Source organism: Zootoca vivipara, chromosome 4 (genome assembly GCF_963506605.1).
Source record: "Zootoca vivipara chromosome 4, rZooViv1.1, whole genome shotgun sequence".
NCBI lineage: Eukaryota > Metazoa > Chordata > Lepidosauria > Squamata > Lacertidae > Zootoca > Zootoca vivipara.
Window position 1 is genome coordinate 52,815,496 of NC_083279.1, and position 7,775 is coordinate 52,823,270.

Genomic DNA, 7,775 nt, shown 5'->3' on the forward strand with positions numbered 1-7,775 from the left:
AGATTATGACTAATAGAATAGTTTTGCTTGTACGAGACAAAGGAACATACAGCAATTTTTAGCTCTTACAATAGTACAATGTCAAGCTGTGCTGGGTAGATGGAATAACAGTTGTACAACATATTCCTGTGCTTGTCTACTCAGAAGTACTGTGTTTAATGTGCATTCCCCAGCATCAAACACATGTTCTTTATAGTACTTGTGCATAAAGTAGTGCATATCTTCTGAGACAAGTTGTTTAGGGTTTTGTGAATTAACACACAAACTTTAAATTTAGCCTGGTAGCAATTTGGTAACCAATACATTGCAGCAGTCTGCTACTGTGAGAGAGTAGCTGCTGCATTCTGCACCAGCGGCATCATTTAGACCAGACACAATCACAGTCCCACATAAAGTGTTACCATAATTGTGTTTTGAGGCTACCAATGTATGTATAGACAATGCCACTCGAAACCAGGAATAGTTGCAGCTAAGTTGCACACAAGAAACTTGGGGCCTCTAATGACAAAGATGGATCAAAGGATATCTATAAACTTGCTCCTTCAGAAGGAGTGCAGCCCCATCCCAAACAGGCAACTAATCTATCTACCCACAAGGCCTCTGCCTTTCTTGGATATCAGCCCAGCTTACTAGCTCACATCCAATCCACCACTACATTCAGACACTGGTCCAGGGCTTCCACAGCTTTTCCTAACTCAGATGTAATGGAGAAATGCAGCTGGTATCATCAGAATATTGATGGTACTTCATTCCAAAATTCCTAATGACTGTTCCCAACTGTTCCATAGTGTAAACACTAGAGGGCTGAGGAGCACTCTCCCAGAGTTACAGTACTCTCTGGACATGGCCTTATAGGTAGGAATGGAGCCACTGCAGCACAATGGCACCACTAATGATGCTATCAATGCCCAGCCTGCAGTTTTGCTGCAGAAGTATACAATGGCCAATGGTATCATAAGCCACTGAAAACTTGAGAAGAAGGAGCAGGGTTGTACTCCTGTCCTCTCTACAAAGGGCAACCAAGGGTGATTTGCTCCCAAACCCAGGCTTGCATGGATTCAGATAATCATTCTCATCCAGGAATGTCCAATTGCTCCACCACAAACCTCTCTGCCACCTTCCCTAAAACAGGGCATTTGCAACTGGGTGATAGTTGTGACAATTGATTGGATCAAAGCCTGGCTTTTTCGGTAGTAGCTGTTCTCCCGCCTCGTCTAAGGTGGCAGGCACATCCCCTCACACTGTGAAGCAACCACTGACAACCAACCAGGTTAGTCTCTCACACCCTCCCTGAGTTTGATTTCACCAGCCATGATGATACACTTGAACAGTTTTAGCTGGGAGGTCTGTCAGTTTCTGTACCTCGCTCTTCAAGGCTTCACCTGTCATCAAAACCGGACCACTAATGTATAAAATAAGTAAACAACACATTAAATCTTATTATTCCAATAATCTAGAGTTGTATTAGATCTGATAATTTTGATTTACCAATATTTAGCTAATCCACATTGTAGATTTTAAAAGATCTTTATAGAGGACTAGCTTTAGAAGTTTCAATACAAGAACCAACATTGTATTAAGCTGTAAGTATGGAAAACTCAGCAGTGGCCAGAGGATTGGAGAAGATCAGTCTACATCCCAATCCCAAAGAAGGCAGTGCCAAATAACTTTCCAACTACCGCACAATTGTGCTCATTTCACATGCTAGCAAGATTATGCTTAACATTCTACAAGGCAGGCTTAGGCAGTATGTGGACCGAGAACTCCCAGAAGTGCAAGCTGGATTTTGAAGGGGCAGAGGAACCAGAGACCAAATTGCAAACATGCGTTGGATTATGAAGAAAGCTAGAGAGTTCCAGAAAAACATCTACTTCTGCTTCATTGACTACGCAAAAGCCTTTGACTGTGTCGACCACAGCAAACTATGGCAAGTTCTTAAAGAAATGGGAGTGCCTGATCACCTCATCTGTCTCCTGAGAAATCTCTATGTGGGACAAGAAGCTACAGTTAGAACTGGATATGGAACAATTGATTGGTTCAAAATTGGGAAATGTGTACGACAGGGCTGTATATTGTCTCCCTGCGTATTTAACTTATATGCAGAATTTATCATGTGAAAGGCTGGACTGGATGAATCCCAAAATGGAATTAAGATTGCCGCAAGAAATATCAACAACCTCAGATATGCAGATGACACAACTCTGATGGCAGAAAGTGGGGAGGAATTAAATAACTTATTAATGAGGGTGAAAGAGGAGAGTGCAAAATATGGTCTGAAGCTCAACATCAAAAAAACTAAGATCATGGCCACTGGTCCCATCACCTCCTGGCAAATAAAAGGGGAAGAAATTGAGGCAGTGAGAGATTTTACTTTCTTGGGTTCCATGATCACTGCAGATGGTGACAGCAGTCACGAAATTAAAAGAAGCCTGCTTCTTGGAAGAAAAGCAATGACAAACCTAGACAGTATCTTAAAAAGCAGAGACATTACCTTGCTGACAAAGGTCTATATATTTAAAGCTATGGTTTTCCCAGTAGTGATGTATGGAAGTGAGAGCTGGACCATAAAGAAGGCTGATCGCTGAAGAATTGATGCTTTTGAATTATGGTGCTGTGGACTGCAAGAAGATCAAACTTATCCATTCTGAAGGAAATCAGCCCTGAGTGCTCACTGGAAGGATAGATCCTGAACCTGAGGCTCCAATACTTTGGCCACCATATGAGAAGAAAAGACTCCCTGGAAAAGACCCTGATGATGGGAAAGATGGAGGGCACAAGGAGAAGGGGACAACAGAGGACGAGATGGTTGGACAGTGTTCTCAAAGCTACTAACATGAGTTTGACCAAACTGCGGGAGGCAGTGCAAGACAGGAGTGCCTGGCGTGCTCTGGTCCATGGGGTCACGAAGAGTCAGACACGACTAAACAACAACAAAAATGTTGGCTTTGGCTGCCTAAATGCTTGTGAAGTCTGTTGTTGTCGCTGTTGTTAGAAGCAGCAAAAGTAGTGGTGTTTTTTTTTACACATTTTTAAACCTTTCTTGGTAAATTTTGTTTACCATCTATTTTTAGCCTTTACATAACTAAATATGATTATTTTTCTTCAGAGAAGACAGACTGTTGTTGCCAAAAAGAGAGACAGGTCTATTTCATTTTTTTTTAAAAAAAAAATATTACTTTCAAGTTAATAATATTTTTGTTTTGACGGCATCTCTGTCATGTAATTAAAGTCTATATTACAGCAGTTAAACATTTTCTTCTTGATGGATATCATCACCTGCAAGATACATAGCTTAATTGCCTTTCATTTGGAGACATTGTTTAGCTGAGGAACATGTAACCCAGCCATACTTGGAGCTTTTCCACAAAAAAACTTTAGCTTCTTTTCAGTGCAACCAGGACAGGAACTTTTTATCACACAATGGACATGAAGAGGACAGACTTGCTGCAATGAGGCCAAATAGGTGTGTTCCAGGATACCAGAGTGCACAGCTTTCAAAGAGCAGCAGTAAAAAAAAATAAAAAATAAAGAAAAAGGAGAAACATTTTTTATAGGATTGAACATTATTTTGTGCATAGCTAGGGGTGATGAAGTCATAGCTTTGGTGATGTTGGCCACGTACTCACAGGACAACGGTTTTATTTCTAGGCTAAGTTTGTACTGCACATGAATGGAGTAGTAATATTAAACAAGGAACAAAGGAGGATTGCTATCATTGCAACAGGTTTCACCCGACTGTTGGGCAGCAAGCTGCTAAATTCCTGTGTCCCTTAGCTCTTCAACTACTATAATGCTATATTTTTATTTCTATTCAGAAATGGGCTCTTCATAAGTTCTGGACTCTGCAAATCACACCAGCCTCTGTTCTTCAGCCATCACCCCCAAAATGGCTAACAACAAGATGGAATAAAAACACATAGGACCAGAACCAATTAACCCAGTGGGAGGCAGCACAAGGGCTCCTGCTAGTGCAATGGGGCATTCCTTGCTCTCTTTCCCCTGCGTGCCCCCCATGTCCTCCAAATCCACTCCAGAGGGTCAGGAGAATCTGCAAAAAAAGAGTTGTGTGTGGGGGTGGAATCATTCGTTCTAGCAAGAAGAAATGTTTGCGCTGAGAAGGATCAGAAGTTTGCGATGTTACTAATCCCATAGTGTTGAATCCTTCCTAACATAAGTCAATTGAATTTAGGCCGTATTGAAACACTAAGATGAGTTATTTATGATTGAACTTAGTTCCCAATGAAATCAATTGGTCTTAAGGTATTTTCTAGGTCTTAAGGCAAAACCAGAATCAATGACTTTTATCCAACCTCCAGAGATTGACTTAAAATATACAGTGTGCTTTTTAATAGCCTTTCAAAAGGGATAAACAAAATAATTGACAAGTTCCCTAGCCACATTTAAATTGTGTAAATCAACATTGTGGGGTGTTTGTTTTTTAAGCATTGATGGAAAAGGTAATAACCAAAAGAGCAGCGTTTTAAAGATGAATTGTCCTCAACTTCTTTGCCAAACTGCTCTCTAAGGATTGAGGTGTTTATCATCAGTATGTTTTATTGTCAGTTCATATGTCTGAGTAAAATCTGTTCTCTCAAATAACCATAGTCGAATTAATCATTTTGTAGACAAACTTCTAGGAGGAGTTAACTGGGTTTTGCAGCTGTCAAAATAAAATTAAGTGTGATATGGTAATGGCTTGAATTTCACTGTTTTGAATGGATGGATGCCTTTTACAGAACTGTAAAAAAAATAATGATTAGAATTTGAAGATAGCTTGGGGATCTGACAATCAGCACTGGAAAAACAGGGTATAGAATTAACTTAATTAAATGAGCTCCATCAAACTGCACTTTCTAGAATCTATTTCTAGGTGTTTAATACAAACATAGATTTAAGTTACAATGGGAATACAAATGATATCTGTGAGAATATTATATGGGTTTGATGACTGGGTCTTACTTTTTATCTCTGGAGGTTCATTCTTTTGGAGGTTAAGTTAGCCTCTGCTGTGATGCTCCCCTTTTAGAATGATGGGGTAGGACTTTCCTTTCTTATTGTATTGTCAAAGGAGTTTTGTATGTCATTTTTAAACTTGGTTTTTAACTGATTCCCCCCCTGTGGTTAAGTTGATTCCAAACTTTTTTTCACATAAAACACCTAACAAATGCAATAAATCATAATAATATTGGCATTTTTTTTTACTGCAAGTGTATTAAATGCTTCTGCTGCTTATGCTACTACTAATGGTCCATAGGCCAAGTTGCTAAGCACATTTTTATTAGGGAAATCTCAAGTAAATTGGCTAAAGTGACGTAAAAACTAATTGGGGATCTGATGTGGATTTGCTGTTGGAGTGGTTAAACCAGGCACCCCCAAACTCGGCCTTCCAGATGTTTTGGGACTACAACTCCCATCATCCCTAGCTAACAGGAGCAGTGGTCAGAGATGATGGGAATTGTAGTCCCAAAACATCTGGAGGGTCAAGACTGGGGATGCCTGAGTTAAACTATGCCCAGTAGCAGCCAGCATGTTGGGGAGCTGCCGAACTGCCCTTGTTACACTGCGGTGATGGCAGCATACCTGGATAGGAATGAGGCGGGCAGGATAGCTGCTGTGTCAGATTGGCGTTGCCAGTGTGTCCTCACAGCCCTGAACTCACCACCACTTTGCCCTGTCTACATAAACGACAGTGATACTGGTGTCCGGAGGGCAGCTCCAAACACTGGATGCTACTGGCTATAGGGAAGTTACCCATACTGTTTGTTCAGTTATCACAGCATGAAACAAGAAGTGAAGGGGAGATTATTGCTGGAGCTTTGCTGAAAACCATAGCTGCACAGGAGCTAAATGTTTTGTGTACTGAACTGCAGCATGTTTTTGTTTTTCTAATGGCACCTTTAATTTACAACAGGCACCCCCAAACTTTGGCCCTCCAGATGTTTTGGACTACAATTCCCATCTTCCCCAACCACTGGTCCTGTTAGCTAGGGATCAAGGGAGTTGTAGGCCAAAACATCTGGAGGGCCACAGTTTGGGGATGCCTGATTTACAAGATGCTGACACTATTTCCTCAGTGCTGGTATCTGTTCCTGCATGATAACAATTGTGGCATTCACATACAGACCTCCCTGTACTAATCCTATTCCCACCTTTCGTATCTTATTCACTGTCTTGTTCTATACTAGGTTCATAACATACACTTTTTAACTTAAGGATTCTCACGCTCAGTAAGATGGCAGGCAAAATGTTGTTCCCTTGCACAAGAGCTGCATTTCCAAGAGAAATGTGGCAAATGGGAGTTTTGCCAATTCCCCTTATGTTCATGATGAAAGAAGCCGTGGGGCAATGTTGGGGGCAGGACCATAGCTCAGTGGTAATGCTTTTATTGAAAACGCATTGGCTGAGATACAAGAGAATTGTTGTTAGTAAGATTGGACAAGACAGGCAAATAGATGGAATTAGATCATGTTTATATATATTTCCCCATTAAATGTTTCCTTGTTTCTAAGTACTTGAAGGAACAGGAGTTCTGCCCAGGGTAGAATTTTAAAACTCTAGACAATACATCATGGCTAAAAATAGAGCAATATCTATCTTCCCCCTGTAGTTTGACCCAACATTCTTTTTGAGTAATTCCTGGCTTGGCTCCTTTCATCTGCAGACCCGGCAAGGGAAGGGACAGTTGCCCCAAGAGTAGCAAAAGCAGGAAACATGCAACTAAGATTGTTATTGTACAGAAACACTGATTGGAAATTGGAAGAAAAAAGAAGACTCTGCTTTCTTTGTGCTGTTTGTAATTGAAGAAAGTTTTTCTTGGCCAAATGTAAAAACTTTGCAAAGTGCCCACCCAGATAGTGTTCATCTTTGGGGTTATTTTGCAGCAAACATGGTCTCTATCTACAGTGTGAAGAATGGATACTTAACTCTTTGGGAATTGTTAGATTTCATTACTAAGAAATAATTCCAATAAGCCTATTTTCCAGGTGTGTTCCTTGCTACATTTATTTAGAGGCATTTAACCTGGCACTTTGCAAAGCATGGGCATGTCATTGTCCAAAGCACACAAGGGAAGAGTCTGTTGTCAATGTGATCTTTCCCCTTACAGTCTGAACAGATTTTATTGTACAGAAACTCTATTATGTTCTGCATCTATCTATATCTATATGAAAAAAATGTTTCCCCTATGAATCAGAAAAATAAACTACCTATCCCATTCTGAGCTCAATTAGTCAATATGTGGGTGATGAAGGATGGAAACCTGGCTCATTTGTGGTGGCACTTGTGGAAGGGACATACACTACCTCTCCTGGAGGTCAACAACAAACAGCTTCTCCTGGCTAAATAGGGTTGTGGAATCAATGTGAGCTCTGGGTTGCACAGTCCTCCTTCCCATTTTACATAGTGCTCAAAAATAGTGCTTGCGAGTAACTTCATGTTGTTGGCATCCATCTGTCTTGAGAGACAATGGAGTGCATCTCCAGGGATGAAAGCATACTGCTGTGTTAGCAACACCAATGTGACCTCCCTGGGATGCAAGTCTGGGCAGTGTGTATGGAAGTCCTGCGCTGCCCAGATAACAAGCCTCGCTGATGTGGTCCAAAGGGAAGCAGAGCAATACATTTGGTACCAGCTTGGCTGCAGGATTTGCCAGAAGGAAGCACAGAAGTCACCATCCAACTGTCTTAGGGACTCTAATCCAGATTTGTGTAGGGTTTACTCCTTAGCCTTGTCTTCTCCTGATGATGTCCTGCAAGGTAGCTGGTATGGATATTTCC